Source organism: Salvelinus namaycush, chromosome 9, assembly GCF_016432855.1.
Source record: "Salvelinus namaycush isolate Seneca chromosome 9, SaNama_1.0, whole genome shotgun sequence".
NCBI lineage: Eukaryota > Metazoa > Chordata > Actinopteri > Salmoniformes > Salmonidae > Salvelinus > Salvelinus namaycush.
This window is the reverse complement of record NC_052315.1, coordinates 25,810,180-25,833,650: the sequence shown is the minus strand read 5'-3', so window position 1 is coordinate 25,833,650 and position 23,471 is coordinate 25,810,180.

The following is a 23,471-nucleotide window of genomic DNA, read 5'->3' as shown; positions in this document are numbered from 1 at the left end:
CCGTATTCGTGCAGCTGATTCGTCAATTCATAGCTGATCTAAAATTATACAATTCCACCACCTACTGGTGATGAAGCTACATAACATAATACGCTTGATAGATGTGTTTTGCGCATTGTCAACCTTTTTTCATGACACATAATGAGCCATAATACAAGACAAGAGTTGTGAGGTTTGTGAACAGGCTCTAGACAATTTTAAAGTTAATTAATGGATGTAGTCTGCTTACATAAATTAATTGTGCTGAAAACGAATGTGACTTATTGGTACATTGTAATCAGAGCAATATTACTGTATCTAAATATGGCTCTGAGTGTAATTTATTTGCCTAATACGGTTGGGTAAAGCTGAGCATAAATTTTGAAAAATACTTTCCCTCTAACTGGAGTTTATCTGCTAATATGCGAGGAACTTGTGTCAGTTTAATCTCAAGAGACCAATATTCTATAGCAGGGTTTCCCAATCTCGGCCCTCGGGACCCCAAGACGTGCACGTTTAGTTTTTTGCCCTAGCACTACACAGCTGATTCAAATAATCAACTAATCATCAAGCTTTGAATCAGCTGTGTAGTGCTAGGGCAAAAAACTAAACGTGCACGTTGCAACTCTGCCTAGAAGGCCAGCATCCCGGGGTCGCCTCTTCACTGTTGACATTGAGACTGGTGTTTTGCGGGTACTATTTAATGAAGCTGCCAGTTGAGGACTTGTGAGGGGTCTGTTTCTCAAATTAGACACTCTAATGTACTTGTCCGCTTGCTCTCAGTTGTGCACCGGGGCCTCCCACTCCTCTTTCTATTCTGGTTAGAGCCAGTTTGCGCTGTTCTGTGAAGAGCGTTGTACGAGATCTTCAGTTTCTTGGCAATTTCTTGCATGGAGTAGCCTTAAATTCTCAGAACAAGAATAGACTGACAAATTTCAGAAGAAAGATCTTTGTTTCTGGCCATTTTGAGCCTGTAATCGAACCCACAAATGCTGATGCTCCAGATAGTCAACTAGTCTAAAGAAGGCCAGTTTTATTGCTTCTTTAATCAGAACAACAGTTTTCAGCTGTGCTAACATAATTGCAAAAGAGTGTTCTAATGATCAATTAGCCTTTTAAAATGATAAACTTGGATTAGCTAACACAACGTGCCACTGGAACACAGGAGTGATGGTTGCTGATAATGGGCCTCTGTACGCCTATGTAGATATTCCATAAAAAATCTGCCATTTCCAGCTACAATAGTAATTTACAACATTAACAATGTCTACACTGTATTTCTGATAAATTTGATGTTATTTTAATGGACAAAACATTTAGCTTTTCTATGAAAAACAAGGACATTTCTACGTGACCCCAAACTCTTGAACGGTAGTGTATATATTGTTTTACACATTTGTTGCATACAATCCAGGTTCTCTTTTGCATATTCATGATATACAGACTGAGACATTTAGACTTTGACCAAGTAAAATAGTATGCAACGCCAAGTGATGTGACTTGATATAAGCCAAAGTCTGTGTATTTGTTTGATTGTGTTTCTGTATGTGATAGTGTTCTTTTCATGCCTGTGTTTTTCATGGAGTTAGACATTAAGTGAAAGCAAAAGAGATGTGTGTGTGTGTGGGCTGGATGAGCAGAGGTAATGGAGAAAGAGGAGTGGCTGGCTGTTGTCAGGCGCTGAGGCCTTGAGATGGAGGAGAACACAAAGCAGCAGCAGCAGCTATACAGGCCATTCAGAACAGCAACGCCTCACCCACACTGATGGCAATGGCAAAGTGTTCGCTCTTACAGTCAGGAACATTGATTAGAACAACATTATAAATCCAGCAATTGTAACAGTGTTAAAAGCAATTTAGAGTATTATCTTTATATGTAACTATTCAACTCCGTTCCCTGGAGTTGCCCTGCGAGTGGTTTTATTTGGCCCCCCAAGTTTTCTAAGCAAAAAAATAAGATACATTTTTTAATTTGTTTTATTTGTACAATTTTCATTGTTGGACATACAAGACTAAAAACACCAGGAAATCAGCTCCAAGTGACTTTCATTTGGGAAATCTCTTCCCGAATATTCCCAAACATAATAGAGAGACGTGATTGTATACAAATATAAGGTTTGAAATTATTATGTTTTAGGCAAATATATATTTTTGGCCTTCTTGTGGACAGTTTTCAGTCTACAAATTATTTTCAATAATGTTTTGGACCTCCGACCACCCGCTCAAGAAAACATTTGCCCGCGGCGGAAGTTGCTTGATGATCCCTGCTGTATTGTATTGTGAAAGGTGTGGCGTGAAGGCAAAGCATTACCGTGAAAATTTGTATTTATTCTCTGTCCACTAGATGATGCTCTCACCCTCTAGACACCAAAACGGCCTCTAAACCAGGCTCTTTCCCCTCTCCATGGCAGAGTAATATTGAGAAAAACAATTCTGAACATCGATAATTTTCATTATTTGAAGTCCAGACGCACGGGGCAGGGGAATCTAGTCTTTATTAAAGTTAATTGAAGAGAAGAGTTGGGTTGAACAAGAGAAGAGAGCGTGCCGTGAACCATCAACGTCCAGATGACAGTAATATCAGCAGAGGTATCCTGTCAGTCCATTTGTTTTTGGCAGCCTCATAATGTACCAAGCCTACAAAACCAAATGGACACTCACTGTTGTTGGAACACAACCACACCACAACACAGCCAGACCTTGATTATCTCACATTGTCCTCATGTTGTGTTTTGCTCTGCCTGTGAATTAACTAGTGTCTCTTTCTCTCTCTCTCTCGCTCTTGCTGTCTCTCCTTCTCTCTCTCACACACATACACACAGTTGCATGCTTGCATGCACACCAAAGTCCATGAGGAATAGTTAGGCAATATATCAATCAGTGGTTACTCTTTATTCTCCTCTCATGAAGAGGACATTCCTACTCCTTCTAATTTCTATAACACATGATTGAACCATAGCTATGGACAAGAAATCACACATTCTAAATATCTGAAGAAATATGGCTTGACATATTGTTCAAGGAATGAATGGTATTATTATATTATATTTAAACAATAAGGCTAGAGGGGGTGTGGTATATGGCCAATATATCACGGCTAAGGGCTGTTCTTTGCACAACTCAACGCGGAGTGCCTGGACAAAGCCCGTAGCTTTGGTATATTAGCCATATATCACAACCCCCCAAGGTGCATTATTGACATTATAAACTGGTTACCAACGTAATTGTTTTGTCATACCTGTGGTATACTCTCTGATATACTGTACCACGGCTGTCAGCCAATCAGCATTCAGTGCTCGAACCACCCAGTTTGTAATAAATATTGGAATATTTCCATTCTATGACTAAGCTGATGTTGTCTGAGTTGTAGGGGCATGTGCATTAGGTGATAGGAAGGAGCACAACAGAATGAGGAGAGGTTTTCACTGCAGGGCCCATATCTCCAATAATATCAATATTCAATGTGATCAAACTCTTTTGTTTGGGATCACTGAAGACTCATTGGGTTAAATAGTCTCAACAAATGGAGCTGTCAGTGAGTCTGCTCCGCCCTGCTCTGTAGTCCGGAGGTCATAATGCTGTGCAGATTGGGCTGGGTCTACAGCCAGCCAGTGGGACTATTTCAATTGGCAGTGGCAGTTGAGGGTGGACAGCTGTGAGGTGCAGAACACCACTGACCTGCGACACATGCTCCACTTTAGTTCTTATTGGCTAGTCACTGTTCAGCCACAGCTGGGACGACCAGACAGAAGACAGAAGTGAGATGTGGTAGGAGTTCTTGGCTTGAGGTGCAGATGGGAGGCCTTGCTTATTTTCTGTTAACACGTATGAGTGTCACATACATAAATGTTTACGGATGTGACCGTTGACAGCTTGGGTAAGAGACAGCCTCCACCAAGCCACCCCCTAGCAGGTCATGTGGAGCAGGAAATAAATATAAAACCAGATAAAAGGCAGATCATGAATAATAAAACGGTCATAAATGTAATAATCTGGCCTGATGATTTATGAATTTACAGTGTGTGATGGCCCCAACCACACTGTAAATATTTATGTGACAAGCGCTAAGCTCTCTTTAATTGTGATTAATGGTTATGCGTCTGAGCGGACCCCATAACTGCCAGGCTTTATTACAGGCAGTTGGCTGAATGCAAATGTTATTTAGTGTAAGATTAGTTAGACAAATTGGGCTTTTCCGGTGGTCTACAGCACATCAGACAACAATCAGCCTCTCACGATTCAACACTTCGATTACTACAGCAGTTTTTTCGACAGGAGGGATCTATCAAAGTTTAGACCACACTGACAGCTACAATATAAGAAAAAGGATACATTGAAACATGCACGCACACACTCACATGCACACACACATTCACGCATGAATGGACTCACACACATACACACGCACATGCAGACACACACCTATTTATGTGGTGAGCCTGCGTCAGAACCCAGGTGTGTGTCACTGGGTTTGAAGGGGTGATATGAACACTATCCATTAAAGGGTCAGTGAGTCACAAATGCCTGGAACATTGTGTACATTGTGGTTGTATCTTTATTATGAGATTACGATATGTAATTTGTATAAATGTGGAAATGCCCTATTCACTTCCATACATTTTTGGCCCATTACCGGTTTACATTCAGACGAGCCCTGTGACACTTGTGGTGATCATAGAGCAAAACGGAGAACACCATCATGTTCGTGGGAGTGTCATCTTTCCATAGAGGGGTCATATTAGAGTTTCTAAACCCAGAGGCACAACATCGCAAGACTTCCGGGAATGCTTTGCGAAACAGGCTTAATAGACCAGGCCTGGTTTTGGGGTTTGAGAAGTCAATGAGGGAAGTGAAAATTCTTCCTTAGTTATTCAAATGTTCTCGAGCTCTAAAGGCTAAACCTAGATTCAAGCCAATGTCTTAAATAGTTAAACATGTTAATACTCCAACCTCTTGAAAGTGACAAACTGACACATTTTCATTTTCGTCAAAAACAACTTTATATCGAAGGAGTGCCTTTTTGATTTGACCGCCTGATCACGCAGCCTATTCAAAAAAACATCTCTAGCTTGAACAGATGGATTTTTTGGGGGATTTTTAAAATTATGTTGTGAAGAGTTCCGTAGAGGCATGGACATCGACTCTTTTAAATACATTCCCATTGTCAAACCTGTTGGAGAACATTCCTAGAACATGACCAAAATGTTTACTTTTAAACTTTTAGGAAACGTTCTGTTAAGGTAATGAAATACCAAGAACATTTAACAAAAATTGTGAAGTTCCTTAAATGTGCTGAGAATGTTCCAAAGCCAAGCAACACCATTCCCAGAAAGTTGTGGGAAGGCTGTATGCTAAATAACCATAGGACAACCACACTCTCACCAAGCTCTAAGAAACATATGGTTTTCAGAACGTTATGTGCTAGCTGGGTTCCCTTTAATTTAAAGAACATTATGAAGCAATGTTATTCTGTGGGAATTTCAGTACATCAGCATAACGTTCCCTACAGGTTAGCTCATGGTTCTATTTGAAGTCATGTTCTCAAATTCAATAAAAAACTTGAGACCTTTAACGTTCAGAGAACGTTTTAAGAATGTTATTTAAAAACATGCATTCCTTTCTCAGAATCAACAAAACTCTCTCTATCTCTATGTTACATTATCTGATCTTAATGAGTGCTTGCTTCCCTTGAAATGGGGTCTGTTTGAATAGACTAAAATGAATAGCTTTGTATGCGTAAAAAAACATGGCTGCTAGCTGCATCTTGGTGGCACGGTGAACTAATTCCATGGATAGAGAACAGAAGATTATAGTTTCTAATCTCACTGATGCCGTGTCACAATAAAAAAAGTGTTAATGCCTAAGGAAGTGCATTTCCATGTGTCCTATCTGAGCTTGCAGTAAAAAATTTAAAAGTATGTTATTAAAAGTCTTATTGAACCATTCAGTGAAGTTTTTAGAGGAAGTTATTCAATAACTTCCTAATAACCTATCATTTCCGTTCTCAGAGCAATATTGAAACCTCCCATGAAAAATTTCAAGGAACCAGAATAAAACAAACCTCCCTCCCATCTAAAAATACACATTCCCAGAATGGGCAGTTCTCAGTTTTAGGAAACATATGGTTTCTTTCTCACAACCAATGTGAAAACAAAAACTTACGTTCCCACAACTTCCAATGAACCAAATGTGCCACCTGGGAAATGTGACAGACCTGACAAGATATGACCTTGAGATAGAAGACACAAAATATCTCTTATTCTCCTCCATCATCACGACTTTACCCACCGACTTCATCAATGATTTCTATTCCTCCCATGTCCTTCCTCCTCCACTCCTCCCCTCCAACTCCTTTCTATTCTCTCTTTACCTCGTTCCTCTGTATTTGTTATAACTTAAAAAGCCTGCACTTCTGTGGTGGGAGGCAGGAGCTGAGGCAGGAAAGAAGATAGCTAAAGGAGGAGGAGGCGATGTTGAATGGCTGTCATTTCCTGAGCCCAGAGTATCTGGCGTCTTTTCTATGGCAACAACATCTCATAAACCGTAAATAGTCTCACTCTCATGTTAGATGAATTTCACCCAATGGGACTGTACCATTTCAGGGTCTGTTAAAATGCCATTGTCTCCCGTGTACCTGTAAGTTGAGGTCTTCACGGGTCCAAAAAGTTCGACCCATTTTGAAATGGACCTTGGACTTTCCCACCCAGACCCGATATGCATAAATACAATTTTTAAATATAGAGACTGGTCCCGAACGGACCAGAGGACAACTAGAACCGTTCCATATAGACCTGGTCGGAGCCAGACTCAACTCCTCACTCTGATCGGAGTGAGGGGTTGCAGCAGAAACATATATATTTTTTAAACTACTTTATTAACCTGAGCTGATAAAGCGTGAGAGGAGAGAGAGAGCAGGGCCACTTTAGAAGGCAAGGGAGGGGGCGTACTAGGAGCGAGTGACACTGGGAGCAGGAGGGAGGGAGGGGGAGCAGGGAGGAGGGTGGGAGAGACGAGAGACAGCAACCAACCAAGCCGACTCACGCTATGGTAGAGTAATAACTGCCATAGTTAGGTTTATTTATCATTAAATATGATTACTTAGTACCTGTCTAGACTGCTATCTAACGTTATCTAGCTAGGCTTATTGAGGCTTCAGTGCATGCACTTTCTCATCCTACAGTTACAAATAACAACAACTCCAAATATTAAGTAGCAGCCTACCTGTTGGCTCTTGGTCGTTGTAGCCTATCCTTCTCCTTTAACTTTTAATTCCGTCATTTTAATTCCATCTTCCATTGATTAGAGATCTCGTATCTTTTGCCACACTAAGGCTCTATGACTGTAGCCTATTGCCACTTTGATGACTTATGACTGGCCAATAACAACAACAAGCTATACACACCACGCTCCACTCTCGTGAAAAGCAAGAGCAGCAGCATTTGAGTCTGGATCTGTACGGGCCCTTCCGGACAAGTCAGGTAAAATCACACATACCCGAGACAACGTAACATTTGTGAATGGAAGATGAGAAGAACATCTGTTCTCCATCTACAACAACAAAGAGACTGAGAACCTGTGAAAATGAGGCACAACATTTTTAACCATCATGGAATACACACAGTGGCACTGACAGTCATTTACACACACACACACACACACACACACACACACACACACACACACACACACACACACACACACACACACACACACACACACACACACACACACAGATGTGTTGACCATGAAGGAGGACTGGAGGAGGGACACTTGGGTATCCAGGGGACATGTTGCACTCATCCCACAGGGAACTGATCATCTACTGGCCAGGCCTCCTGCAGCCTTTTCAGACCGGTGCTGAGTCTGTCTCCTCTCCACAGGACAGCATAGGCAGACATGCCACTCCAGCTCCACCACAGATTTAGGCCTGGTTCTGCGCTGGCCCAGTAATTGGTGCTAGTGTCGGGACAGGCACAGAGGGAACGGAAGGGGGGTGACTAGAGACGGAGATAAGGGGGTAAGGAGGGGCTACTGGTGTGTGCCTGTGTGCCTCTCTCCCCAATTGCAGTGGTTATGTAGAGAAAGCAAGGAAAGGAGGAGAATGTGTAACCCTACCGTACATGTCAATGACCACAGTGGATTAAACGCTGGAGTAAACAGTGCATCTGACAATAACGCTTCAATTGTTAATTCTTCTGTTTGTAATCTCTAAACATGACAATTTACAATGTAATTACACACACACACACACACACACACACACACACACACACACACACACACACACACACACACACACACACACACACACACACACACACACACACACACACACACACACACACACACACAGACAGAAGAATTAACTAATTATAGCATTCATTCATTGGTCAATGCTGTGGACAAATCATGATTGGATGATTTACCTATAGGCTCCAAAACAGCTTGGAAAATGAGGGCTCGTTGTGTGTGTGTATGTGTTTGTGTGTGTCTCTAAGCTCTGCTATGAAAACAAAACCACTGATAGGACATCAAGAAAACAACAACAACATTCCAATAAAAGAGACCAAAGAGAAGGAATACCTGTAATGGTACAAATTCTCTGGACCAAGACCACTCGACCCCGACTGCTCACCTCAACTCCCCAAACAAACCTGCTCTATTCCCTCTACCTCTCTGCCTTCTCTATCTCTCTCTCTCTCTCCCCCCACTCCCAGTCCACCACAGCGGGAGAGCACAGCCACTGAAGCCAATTAGCTGAAGCACTACAGACTGCCTTTACTCAAGGGCTGATGGGCTCATTAAGCATGAAGAATTCATGGCATTTAACTCCTCAATTCAGCAAGCGTGGAGGCCCACGATTGGCTGGGGAAAAATATATTTTCCAAATATACTTTTTTTGCAGGGCACAGCGAGAGGGACATCAACAGTATGTGTGCTTGTATATGTCGCTCCCTGGAAAACGTAGTGTTTAGACTAGTGTTAAAAGAAAGGTGTCTATTTACCTGAGAGAATCTGGAAATTGAGGTTTGAGATCATCTACAAAAAGCCTCTTGTCACCTTATTCTCACAGAACGCAACAGACTCACACTCTGATTTGACAAGGCAAGCACAATGTGTGCACACCAGTGTGTACACTCATGTGTGTCTGTGTATGTGTGTGCGTACCTGGGCGGAGCAGGTGAAACAATAACCTGACAGAGATGGGTCCTCTGTCACATCCAGGGGGCCAGACACTGTTACTGTGGCAACATGCAGATCTCACCCTCCAGCGGGAGAATCAAAAGGCCTGTTAATAACTTTGTGAAGTGGAATGCTCCCTTCACTTTAAAATAAGCCTTGAACACATGGTAATTACACACATAAGAAAGGCATTCTGAAGAGAGCCACCAGAGAGAGAGCAGCTGGAGAGAGCAGAGAAGTATGTTAAAACAAAAGATAACTGGCTGTTCGGCACTGTCTGGGACCCACTGCAGAGTTGAGAGCAAACCAATGAATAAACTAAACGGTGCATTCACTGTACAACTGTATAGATCGAGGTATATGGGAAAATTATATAGAGATGGTATCATCCCCCTGAAAATGTTTATGGACTACACCACCATATTTCTGAGTCCCTGTGAGATTCTCAGAGAGAGAATGAAAGTGCGGGAGATGAGCTTGGTGGGTGTGTGTATCAGCCAAGCAAATATGGCTTGGGGTCTTGAGCTGAGAATAGGTGAGCATCAGCAACAGTTGCTGAACATGTGTTGTCTCTTGTGTGATGGCTGATATAGTGTCTAGTGTGAACACAGGGCGAAGTGACTCCAGATGCAGGAAGCCGAGCCAACCTCTGAACTCCTACAGAGAGAAAGCTGCCCCTCCTCCCCAAACTGCTCACTTTGTTACCCCCTCAGTGTCTCTTTTCATTTCATCATTTCATTTTTCATCCCTAGCTCTCTTTGATCTGCTCCCACTCTTCAGTTCTTTTCATATCTTTCTCAGCTCTCTTCCCTCTGCCTCCGCCTCTCCTCCTCGCCCTCCTCCTATTCCTCCTCCATCACCTCCTCCCACTTCTCCCCCTTCTCCTCCTCCTCCTCCCACTTCCTCACCCCCCTCCTCCTCTCCCTCCTTCCCCTCCCTTTCCTCCCCCTCTCCATCCTCCTTCTCCTCCCCATCCACCTCCTCCTCCTCCCCATCCACCTCCTCCTCCCCATCCACCACTACCTCCTCCTCCCCATCCACCACCTCCTCCTCAATTCACTAGCTCTGTCTCTGTTATTATTTTCTGTGTGTATTATACAGATTTTCTTGCCTCTCTCTGTCTCTCGCCTCTCTCTTGTTTTCCTTCTCTCTTTCACCCATCTTTCACCCATTCACCCATCATTCAAGCCTTTCCCTTTTCTCCCAAATTCAAATTTCAAAGTCAAATAACACTGGCATGGTGAATAGTACATTTGCAGTGCTAATTCATTTCACACATTGGCATCTACATCAAAACAGAGAAAGAAAAAATACAATACAAATGTGATTGATCTGTCCCTCTTGTCTCCATCTCCCTCCCTCTCTCTCCTCACTATGGTGCCCAGGTGTTGAGGAAGAAAGCCTGTAATTGTTCAATTGAGGGGGACGAGCGAGGTTTGCTGTGCAGATCCTGGTTACATGAACAAGCTGACAGCTGGACACTATCACCCATGAACTTTGCCAGATCCTTCAGATGTGTATTGCTTACTCTCTCTCTTGCCTTGTGTTCAAATGTTTTGTTGGGAGAGCGTATCACTCAGTTTCACAGTACAAGATTGGTAAGAGGACAAAGGGTCTCACCTCCTTTAAACTAGAGAGCCTTGAGGGGTATGGCCTGGATTCTATTCGATATATGCTTGTGTTTACTGTTAACAAAGTGGTGGTTGTGTTCACTCTCTCTAGGGAAACACTGATTTGGAGTGCCCTAAATGTATATTTCTCTCTTGAAACTGCAGGATAAAATAAAACCAAACCTCCTTTGTGTAGAGTGGACAGTATTGTTAGCCTAATGACTCTGAACTCTCCCCAAGCCCCCCTAACTGTGGTTGCTCTCATTTACATCTATTTATGGTTCCCACTTATTTTCTAAGTATCACTGAGGGAAGACTGTGCTGTCTTTAAAATATGTTCTGCCTTGGGACGGCAGGCAATGAATTAAAAGGATGTTCACCTGTGTCTCTATGGCACAAATAGCCAATCACCACAGATAGATGGGACAGGGATCAATACAGCCACAGAGAAGAGAGAGGGAGAGACGGAGAGAGAAGATGCGAGGAAGAGAGAAAGAGATGCAGACAGGAGCAGTTGTTGTTGAGCTGTGGTTAAGCGGTTTTCTCCGGTGCTCAGCCCCGTTATTGACCTGCCTGTGGTCTACTACAGAGTCTGCTGCCTGCTCCTCTCAGGGGACTGACGTTTATATCTGACACAGCATCAGACTCCAAGCCGCTGAATGGGAAGAGACAAAGACTCTCTGAGCACTATAAATAACAAACTGGGTATTATACAGATTTGTTTTGAAGGCACAATGCCAAAATCAACAAAAGAAAAATGTGACAACGTCACTCACAGCACCTGGTTTATCAAGGAATATTCTGTAATATGATAGGCCAAAGTAGTGCCACAATTACCCAAACAACAGAAGTTTGTGTCAACCGGTGACAGCCTAAACATCTAAACATCCTCCAAAGCACTGACAAGTCATTGATGATAAGGGTAGTTGTAACGCACACAGTAATTATCTGTAATGTTTGATGATCAGATTAATGACCAGTGTGTGTGGATGAGACCATTATTCACTCAGAGGAGAGGTTTATACAAATATAAAAATGAGCTTTTAATAGCGCTATGGGCTCCAGGGAGAGAAGACTAGAATTGTGGTCAGAGAAATCACACACGCTCTTTCCCATGTCTGATTCTATCCCTCCTCCTTCTAATCTCCATCTCCACATTGTCCTATGTCCCCGTGAACAAAAGGAAAATGGTTGTTCTGGCTAGCAGGGTCTTTGAGGGTAAAGCTATTATTGGGTGTGATATTTGCATCCATGACGTCAATGTCTGATGTCAAGCAATTTAGCAGTGGTCAGGGATGATGGAGGGAGGCAGGCAGCAACAGATGAAACAGAGAAAGTAAGGGATAGAGGAGGAGGATGAAAGGATAAAAAAAACTATGCATTTGAAGTTTTTGTAGAATGCAACATATATGGTATAGTAATAGTAAAAGTGGCGGTATTCATTAAAGTAAGACAACGTGTGTGTGTGAAATTTAAAAAAAATATCTGTAGATACGTGCTGCACTGTGATGGCATTAGTATCTTGAAGAAAAGAATAGCACAACTGTGAGTTCCACTCCTATTTCTCAAGTCAGCCTGATATACAGGATGCTGACGCGAGCTAGCAGCTTCTGCACAGGAAAAATGGGAGAGAACCATATGGAACAGTAAACTAGATAATGGCCTCAGCAGTACTGTAATAGACAATCAATAGGGACTATATAGAGAACAAACCAATAACTTAAACAGACCCTGTGCTACTCACTGGTGAATCAATAGGTCATAGATAGCGTTTAGAGCTTATAAACACTGGACACAAATCATTAGAGCTAATCAGTTGGGCTGTCTGTTGTGACTGTATGCATAGAGAAGAGAAGACTAGAGAGTGAACAGAATATCTGTGGAATGAGACGGGTCTCAGCAGTAATAGAGGGAGAGAGAACAGAGAGAGAATTGAGAGAGTAGCAGACGTGTCTATGGTAGATGAGAATGCTGCAGAACTCTGTGGTAACAGAGAAAGGGCTCTGGAGGGGTAAATGGGGGTTTGACTCAGTCCCGGAAAGCTCCGAGTAGCCATAAATTAGCCTGTGCTGTTGAACGGTTCCCCAGATGGTTCCCCAACATGCCACAAATAATTACACTGTTTACCCATTTCCTTTTCCTTCCCGTGCCACCCAGAGAAGAGACAACCCAATCACTATGTTGGAAATAACACTCTATGATCCCCCTCACAAGTAGTGGTGCGTGGGTAAAATCCCGGGGGAAGCCAGGAAAAAATAGGGATATTACAACCTTTGTTGTTGTAATAATTGCTTAGTTTGCTCTATAACCTGTTAGTTCATATCAAATCAAATTGTATTTGTCACATGCGCAGAATACAACAGGTGTAGACCTTACAGTGAAATGCTTACTTACAACCCCTTAACCAACACTGCTTTAAGAAGTTAAGAAAAACATGTTAAGTAAAAAATAGATAAGTAAAAAAAATAAATATATATATATAGAAAATAAAAGTTACAAATAATTAAACAGCAGCAGTACAATAACAATAGCAATAGCGAAGCTATATACAAGGGGTACCAGTGTACCAGTGCAGAGTCAATGTGTGGGGGCACCGGTTAGTTGAGGTAATTGAGGTAATATGTACATGTAGGTAGGGTTAAAGTGACTATGCATAGATTATAAACAGAGAGTAGCAGCAGCGTAAAAGAGGGGTCTGGGTAGCCCTTTGATTAGCTGTTCAGGAGTCTTATGGCTTGGGGGTAGAGGCTGTTAAGAAGCCTTTTGGACCTAGATTTGGCGCTCTGTTACCTCTTGCCGTGTGGTAGCAGAGAGAACAGTCTATAACTAGGGTGGCTGGAGTCTTTGACAATTGTTAGGGCCTTCCTCTGACACCGCCTGGTATAGAGGTCCTGGATGGCGGGAAGCTTGGCCCCAGTAATCTACTGGGCCATACGCACTACCCTCTGTCGTGCCTTGCGGTTGGAAGCCGAGCAGTTGCCATACCAGGCAGTGATGCAACCAGTCAGGATGCTCTCGATGTTGCAGCTGTAGAAACTTTTGAGGATCTGAGGACCCATGCCAAATATTTTCAGTATCCTGAGGGGTAATAGGCTTTGTCGTGCTCTCTTCACGACTGTCTTAGTGTGTTTGGACCATGATACTTTGTTGGTGATGTGGACACCAAGGAACTTGAAGTTCTCAACCTGCTTCACTACAGCCCCGTCGATGAGAATGGGGGCGTGCTCGGTCCTCCTTTTCCTGTAGTCCACAAACATCTCCTTTGTCTTGATCACGTTGAAGGAGAGGTTGTTGTCCTGGCACCACACGGACAGGTCTCTGACCTACTCCCGATAGGCTCTCTCATTGTTGTCAGTGATCAGGCCTACCACTGTTGTGTCATCAGCTAACTTAATGATGGTGTTGGAGTTGTGCCTAGCCATGCAGTCATGAGTGAACAGGGAGGGGACTGAGCATGCATCCCTGAGGGGCCCCTGTGTTGAGGATCAGCGTGGCGGATGTGTTGTTACCTACCCTTACCACCTGGGGGCGGTCCATCAGGAAGTCTTAGGATCCAGTTGCTGACGGAGGTATTTAGTCCCAGGATCATATGCCTTGCGACCGTGATAAATAAGCCTAAAGGCCGAGACCATAAGAAGACACAGTGGCAGAATAAATGAAACACCTTTGTTTCATCACAAAAACCAAAGAGCAACCTCTGTCCGGTGAAGTCCAAAAAGCATATTGCATGTAACAAACAGTTACAGGACCTACAGCATAGTCAAGCAAGTTAATGTTTCCGGCATTGTCGGACGACTAAACAATTATGGATTTAGAACCAAGGAGAGTTACTGCAAGTCGCAAAGAAAACAGGAGCTGCCTCCACTATTCCAGCACCATTTCAACTTCAACATTTCAACATCATCAAATCACCTATGCTTAGTCTAATACAGTACCAACTAAAATATACCAAAAACAATTTAGTCCAATTTAGTCAACTAAATATGATGAGGCTATCCATGGTTCTGATTTCTGTGTGTGCATATTGAACTTCAAGCCTCTCAGGCCAGGGGCACAATGTATGAATTAATGGTTGGATCAGAATCACTGTTATAACCATTGGCCAGTACGGAGAATTAAGTAAAACCAAAAGTCCAAATCTCTATCTCCATCCATGGATAATTCTGGAAAGGGCCAATTTTTGCTAGCTAGCTAGCCACTGGAGGACATCAACACAATGATAAGCAACAATTCAAGTTGTTTCTGTTAATGACTTATACTCTCAATGCGATTTGATTGGAGTGAGGCCAAATCCAAGCTGGTGCGCCAGGACCATTCACAGTTGAGCTCACTCAGTTTAGCTCAATGCTGATTGGCTATTATTTTTAATTTTTTTGACCAAGGGAAGCCAAATGCTCCCTTGCATTCAATACTACGGGCTACAACAATGTCATACTCTTTTGGACCAGACAGCGTCAGATAGATGGCCTACACATACAGAGACAGAGGGGCACTGTTTTGCTCGCTTGGATGCGTTCTCCAGTGAGATACAATATACTCAGCCTCTTGCAAATTGAAGGAAAATTATGAAACACAGAGAGATGAAAGATAAAGTTTTTTCTTGATACATTTTTTGGGGAAGCCTGGCTTCCCTTGGACCCATGAATATACGCCACTGTCCCTTGCTATCGCTCACCTGAGTCACATAGTGAAATAACAAATGGACGCGAGCATACATGTACATGTACATGCACACACACACACACAAACACACACGTGTCTTTCAAACATCTTTGCAATGACCAGAGTGAAAGACATAGAAGAGAAGCCTGTGTACATGACATCATGATTAGAGGAGGTTTTGATTAGATGAGGTTTTGATTAGATGACATCATGATTAGATGAGGTTTTGATTAGATTACGTTTTGATTAGATGACGTTTTGATTAGATGACATGATTAGATGAGGTTATGATTAGATGACATCATGATTAGATGATATTTTGATTACATGACATCGTGAATAGATGAGGTTTTAATTAGATGACATCATGATTAGATGAGGTATTGATTAGATGAGGTTTTGATTAGATGAGGTTTTGATTTAGATGAGGTTTTGATTTAGATGAGGTTTTGATTTAGATGAGGTTTTGATTTAGATGAGGTTTTGATTTAGATGAAGTTTTGATTAGATGAGGTTTTGATTAGATGAAATGTCACGTCCTGACCATAGTTCTTATGTGTTTTGCTTGTTTAGTGTTGGTCAGGACGTGAGCTGGGTGGGAATTCTATGTTGTGTGTCTAGTTTGTCTGTTTCTGTGTCCAGCCTAATATGGTTCTCAATCAGAGACAGCTGTCAATCATTGTCCCTGATTGAGAATCATATATAGGTGGCTTGTTTTGTGTTGGGGATTGTGGGTGGTTGTTTCCTGTCTCTGTGTTTGTGTTCTGCACCAGATAGGACTGTTTCGGTTTGCCACACTTTGTTATTTTTTGTTCGTTGTAAGTGTTCACTGTTTTTTGTTTTATTAAACATGTTGAGCACTGGCTACGCTGCGTGTTGGTCCGATCCCTGTTTCACCCCCTCTTTTAGTGAAGAGAGGGAAGGCTGCCGTGACAGAACCACCCACCAAACCCGGACCAAGCAGAGTAGCAACGGGCAGCAGCGGCAGCAGCAGCAGCAGCAGCAGCGGGACCAGGAGAAATGGACTTGGGAGGACGTATTGGACGGAAAGGGTTGCTACACATGGGAGGTCCTGGCTGGTAAGGATCGCCTTCCATGGGAACAGGTGGAGGCAGCTAGGAGAGCGAAAGCAGCTGAGAAGGGGAACCGGTGTTATGAGGGAACACGGCTGGCCAGGAAGCCCGAGAAGAAATCCCAAAAATGTCTTGGGGGGGGGGGGGGGGGGGGATAAAGGGTAGTGTGGCGAAGTCAGGTAGGAGACCTGCGCCCACTTCCCATGCTTACCGTGGAGAGCGGGAGTACGGGCAGACACCGTGTTATGCGGAAGAGCGCACAGTGTCTCCTGTACGTGTGCATAGCCCGGTGCGGGTTATTCCACCTCCCCGCACTGGCCGGGCTAAATTGAGCATTGAGCCAAGTGCCATGAAGCCGGCTCAACATATCTGGCCTCCAGTACGTCTCCTCGGGCCGGTGTACATGGCACCAGCCTTACGCATGGTGTCCCCGGTTCGCCTACACAGCCCAGTGCGGGTTATTCTACCTCCCCGCATTGGTCGGGCTACGGGGAGCATTCAACCAGGTAAGGTTGGGCAGGCTCAGTGCTCAAGGGAGCCAGTACGCCTGCACGGTCCGGTATATCCGGCGCCACCTTCCCGCCCCAGCCCAGTACCATCAGTGCCTACACCACGCACTAGGCTTCCTGTGCGTCTCCAGAGCCCTGTTCCTCCTCCACGCACTCTCCCTGTGGTGCGTGTCTCCAGCCCAGTACCACCAGTTCCGGCACCACGCACCAAGCCTCCTGTGCGTCTCCAGAGCCCTGTACGCACTGTTCCTTCTCCCCGCACTCGCCCTGAGGTGCGTGCCCTCAGTCCGGTACCACCAGTTCCGGCACCACGCACCAGGCCTATAGTGCGCTTTGAGAAACCAGTGTGCCCTGTTCCTGCTCCCCGCACTAGCCTTGAGGTGCGTGCCCTCAGTCCGGTACCACCAGTTCCGGCACCACGCACCAGGCCTACTGTGCGCCTCAGCAGGTCAGAGTCGGCCGTCTGCCCAACCCCGCCTGCACTGCTCGTCTGCTCAACGCCGTCTGCACTGCTCGTCTGCCCAGCGCCGTCTGAGCTGCCTGCCTGCCCAGCGCCGTCTGAGCCATCCGTCTGCCCAGCGCCATCTGAGCCATCCGTCTGCCCAGCGCCATCTGAGCCATCCGTCTGCCCAGCGCCATCTGAGCCATCCGTCTGCCCAGCGCCATCTGAGCCATCTGTCTGCCCAGCGCCATCTGAGTCATCCGTCTGCCCAGCGCCATCTGAGCCGTCCGTCTGTCCCGAGCCGTCAGAGCCGTTCGTCAGTCAGGAGCTGCCAGAGCCGCCAGCCAGTCAGGAGCTGCCAGAGCCGCCAGCCAGTCAGGAGCTGCCCTCCAGTCATGAGCTGCCCTCCAGTCATGAGCTGCCCTCCAGTCATGAGCTGCCCTTCAGTCATGAGCTGCCTTCCAGTCATGAGCTGCCCTTCAGTCATGAGCTGCCCTCCAGTCATGAGCTGCCCTCCAGTCATGAGCTGCCCTCCAGTCATGAGCTGCCCTCCAGTCATGAGCTGCCCGCCAGTCATGAGCTGAGCTGCCCTCCAGTCATGAGCTGCCCTCCAGTCATGAGCTGCCCTCCAGTCATGAGCTGCCTTCCAGTCATGAGCTGCCTTCCAGTCATGAGCTGCCCTTCAGTCAGGAGCTGCCTTCCAGTCAGGAGCTGCCTTCCAGTCATGAGCTGCCCTTCAGTCATGAGCTGCCCTCCAGTCATGAGCTGCCCTCCAGTCATGAGCTGCCTTCCAGTCATGAGCTGCATCTAGTCCGGAGCAACCATTCAGTCCAGAGCTGCCTCTATGTCCGGAGCTGTCCTTCAGTCCGGAGTTGCCCCTCTGTCCTGAGCTACCTCTCTGTCCTGAGCTACCTCTCTGTCCTGAGCTACCTCTCTGTCCTGAGCTACCTCTCTGTCCTGAGCTACCCCTCTGTCCTGAGCTACCTCTCTGTCCTGAGTTGTCTATATTTAGGAGGGGCCTTGGTGAAGGTTCCTGGACCATGGTCGGGGGCGATGGTCGCCACTCAAAGGACGCTAAGGAGGGGGACAAAGACAGTGGTGGAGTGGTGTCCTCGTCCACCGCCGGAGCCACCACCGTCGACAGATGCCCACCCAGACCCTCCCCTTCAGTTTTAGGGGTGCGTTCGGAGTCCGCACCTCAGGGGGGGGGGGGGGGGGGGGGGTACTGTCACGTCCTGACCATAGTTCTTATGTGTTTTGCTTGTTTAGTGTTGGTCAGGACGTGAGCTGGGTGGGAATTCTATGTTGTGTGTCTAGTTTGTCTGTTTCTGTGTCCAGCCTAATATGGTTCTCAATCAGAGACAGCTGTCAATCGTTGTCCCTGATTGAGAATCATATATAGGTGACTTGTCTTGTGTTGGGGATTGTGGGTGGTTGTTTCCTGTCTCTGTGTTTGTGTTCTGCACCAGATAGGACTGTTTCGGTTTGCCACACTTTGTTATTTTTTGTTCGTTGTAAGTGTTCACTGTTTTTTGTTTTATTAAACATGTTGAGCACTGGCTACGCTGCGTGTTGGTCCGATCCCTGTTTCACCCCCTCTTTTAGTGAAGAGAGGGAAGGCTGCCGTGACATGAGGTTTTGATTAGATGAGGTTTTGATTAGATGAGGTTAGAGCTGTGATCCCACCTGAGGAACAGAACACTGTAACGCTCGTCGTTGGGAGAAAGAGAGGAGGACCAAGATGCAACGTGGTGAGTATTCATAATACCTTTTAATGAAAAATTAGTACTCGAACAAAACAACAAAACTAACGATAAACGAGAATGACACGAAACGAAACAGTCCTGTCTGGTGAATTACACAAAGACAGAAAATAAACACCCACGAAACACAGGTGGAAAAAGGCTACCTAAGTATGATTCTCAATCAGAGACAACTAACAACACCTGCCTCTGATTGAGAATCATACCAGGCCAAACGCAAAAACCAACATAGAAAAACGAACATAGATAACCCACCCAACTCACTGACCATACTAAAACAAAGAAATAACAAAAGAACTAAGGTCAGAACGTGACAGTACCCTCCCCCCCAAGGTGCGGACTCTGGCCGCAAAACCTGAACCTATAGGGGAGGGTCTGGGTGGGCATCTGTCTGCGGTGGCGGCTCTGGCGCAGGACGTGGACCCCACTCCACCATAGTCTTAGTCCGCTTCAGTGGCGTCTTTAGAGCGGCGATCCTCGCCGCCGACCTTGGACTGGGGACCCTAATAAAGGACCCCACTGGACTGAGGAGCGCCTCTGGACTGAGGGGCAGCTCCGGACTGAAGGGCAGCTCCGGACTGAAGGGCAGCTCAGGCCTGAGGGGCAGCTCCGGACTGACTAACGGACTGACTCCTGATTGACGGGCGGCTCAGGCGGCTCCTGACTGACGGGCGGCTCAGGCGGCTCCTGACTGACGGGCGGCTCAGGCGGCTCCTGACTGACGGGCGGCTCAGGCGGACGGGCGGCTCCTGACTGACGGGCGGCTCAGGCGGCTCAGGACAGACGGGCGGCTCAGGCGGCTCAGGACAGACGGGCGGTTCAGGCGGCTCAGGACAGACGGGCGGCTCAGGCGGCTCAGGACAGACGGGCGGCTCAGGCGGCTCAGGACAGACGGGCGGCTCAGGCGGCGCTGGACAGACGGGCGGCTCAGGCGGCGCTGGACAGACGGGCGGCTCAGGCGGCGCTGGACAGACGGGCGGCTCAGGCGGCGCTGGACAGACGGGCGGCTCAGGCGGCGCTGGACAGACGGGCGGCTCAGGCAGCGCTGGACAAGAGGAAGACTCAGGCGGCGCTGGACAGACGGGAGCACCTGGAGGAAGGAAACGGAGAGACAGCCTGGTGCGTGGGGCTGCCACCGGAGGTCTGGTACGCGGAGGAGGCACCGGATAGACCGGACCGTGGAGGCTCACTGGAGGTCTCGAGCACCGAGCCTGCCCAACCCTACCTGGCTGAATGCTCCCCATAGCCAGGCCAGTGCGGCGAGGTGGAATAGCCCGCACTGGGCTGTGCTGGTGAACCGGGGACACCATGCGTAGGGCTGGTGCCATGTACCCCGGCCCGAGGAGACGCACTGGAGACCAGATGCGCTGAGCCGGCTTCATGGCACCTGGCTCGATGCCCACTCTAGCCCGGCCGATACGAGGCGCTGCTATGTACCGCACCGGGCTCTGCCTGCGCACCGGGACACCGTGCGCCTCACGGCATAACACGGTGCCTGCCCGGTCCCTCTCTCTCCACGGTAAGCACGGGGAGTTGGCGCAGGTCTCCTACCTGACTTCGCCACACTCCCCGTGTGCCACCCCCCAAGAAATGTTTGGGGCTGCCTCTCGGGCTTCCAGCCGCGCTGCCGTGCTGCCTCCTCATACCGACGCCTCTCCGCTTTCGCTGCCTCCAGCTCAGTCTTGGGGCGGCAATATTCTCCAGCCTGTGCCCAGGGTCCTTCTCCGTCCAGAATCTCCTCCCAAGTCCAGGAGTCCTGCGATCGCTGCTGCTGCCCGTTACCACGCTGCTTGGTCCTTTGTTGGTGGGTGTTTCTGTAACACTCGTCGTTGGGAGAAAGAGAGGAGGACCAAGATGCAGCGTGGTGAGTATTCATAATGCCTTTTAATGAAAAACGAATACTCGAACAAAACAACAAAACTAACGATAAATGAGAATGACACGAAACGAAACAGTCCTGTCTGGTGAATTACACAAAGACAAGAAAATAAACACCCACGAAACACAGGTGGAAAAAGGCTACCTAAGTATGATTCTCAATCAGAGACAACTAACGACACCTGCCTCTGATTGAGAATCATACCAGGCCAAACGCAAAAACCAGCATAGAAAAACGAACACAGATAACCCACCCAACTCACGCCCTGACCATACTAAAACAAAGAAATAACAAAAGAACTATGGTCAGAACGTGACAAACACACACAACCCTGTCTATGTGAGTTGGGATAGCACAGCATCCATTTTCACTCAATCAACCAATCTTCACACAACTTAATGAACCATTGAATGAGGCACTGCCTGTCCCTGTTTATCTTTATTAACCACAAAAAACGTTAATTGTATCTCTCTCTGAGTGTCATAATGGTTGTCTACCATACTTTTTTTTAAATTTTTGAGCAAAAATAATAAAACCTGATGAAGCTTTTATAAATGCTTTTGCATGATAGGCCTAAAGGGTTGCAAAGGGAGGGTATGTTACTGAAACTTTTGAAGTTTACCAGTGTGTGTTATATTAGCACCATTGTGTGTGTTATGTATCCTCTGTGGGATAGTGAAAGGGATTTAGGAGGGGATGACACATGGGAAGGACACAGTGACCCTGGATGAAGGAGGGAGTGGGCAGAGCAGGAGAGGAAGAGGGTTACAGGTAGAGCAAGGAGATAGGAAGAGATAGGACAGGTAGCCTTCTCTCCTCCCATCACTTACTGTGCTGCATTAATGTTATTTATTTCTCCCTTTTCCTTGTCTTATGTTCTATCCATATCCTCATTATCCTCTTCAGTGCAACGGGATGACAGGGAAGGGTACCCTAAAAATGGAGAGGAAACTGACCTTGCCCTCATCCTCATTGCTCTTTCTTCACCATGCTGTGCTAAATTGCCTATTATTTCAAGAATGTTCCCGTCCTTTACCCCCTCTGTCTGAGTATTAATAACGGTAGGCAGAGACTGGGATGCTGATGGCCGTGTGGCTCGCTGTGTATCTCATTATCTCTGAGGATGCTTAAGCATGTTTAGAGTGTCTGTGTTTTAAGGATACACCGTCTCATTCCTGTCAAGAGCTGCCACCTGACAGAACCTGATGAGTCCTTTACCTAAGGATTTCTCAAGAGCAGCTAGGAAGTATTCACCACAGTGTGGCTAACTCCTCCTACTATCCACAGGGAATATGCAAACCACAGCACATAACGGCACATGGAGCTGGAAATATGATGTTGACAAATGATGTGGATGGTAGGTTGCTTGCTCACCTTGTGGTCATGGTCACAGTCACCTTGTGCTCTTGTATGGGATTGCAGTGTGTGGACTTTGTTGAAGAGTGGGGCTTGACTGTAATAACAACTTGCCTACTACAGTAAGCCCAGTCATGTTTTGAGAACTTGTTGATCCTAAGCAGTAAGCCATGTCAGTCATTCTGCTGCGATCCCAGAGTTCCTGGGGTGACACATGGATGTGTGTGTGTCAAGAGACTGTGCCATGACTGACTGGATGGATGTGTGTGTCTGTGCGTTTGTCACTGTTTGTGTCAGGAGACGGGGCCTTGACTGACCGCTCCAGGATGACCTCTGAACCCAGAAAGTGGTGGCGTGCTGTGTCAGTCATCACTGTCAGGACCGCAGACTGAGGAGGGCTCCTGAGGGGACGAAGGAAGAGAAGAGACAGCTGGTCCACTGTCAAACATGACCCTGTGGCCTCCCCTCCACTCACCCAGCTATCTATCCCTCTGTTCCATCCAACTACCCATCCATTCATCTGTCCATCCATCCATCTAGCGATGGGCATGGGAAATGCTGTGAAAGTGCCAAACTGGCAGAAACAGTAAGCACCTGGAACAGATTATGAATGTGATATATATATTTTAATTTATAACGTAATCATCTGTGGCATAGCAGTTAGGGTGTAGGTGAAGCGACTGCCTGAAAAAAATACAGTTTTGTTCAGATCACAAATCATTCTTAATTATTATTCTGCAGATTCAAAACAAAGGGAAAATATTGTAGTGAGTTGCTACTTTTCTCTGTACCTTGCAAGGAGGTGAATGCTCATTTTTCAGTCATATATTTGCATAAATTCTCATATTTTTAAGTATGCACTGCCAAAAAATGATAAAGTGCACCCAGCACAAAGTACAGAGTGAGAAGGAGGAAGAGGGGTAGGGAGGGAGGGATAATGGGAGAGAGGGAAAGAGACAGTCATGTGGCGGCAGAGAAATAGCAAAATATGTATGTGGAGAAATAGAGAGTTTGAG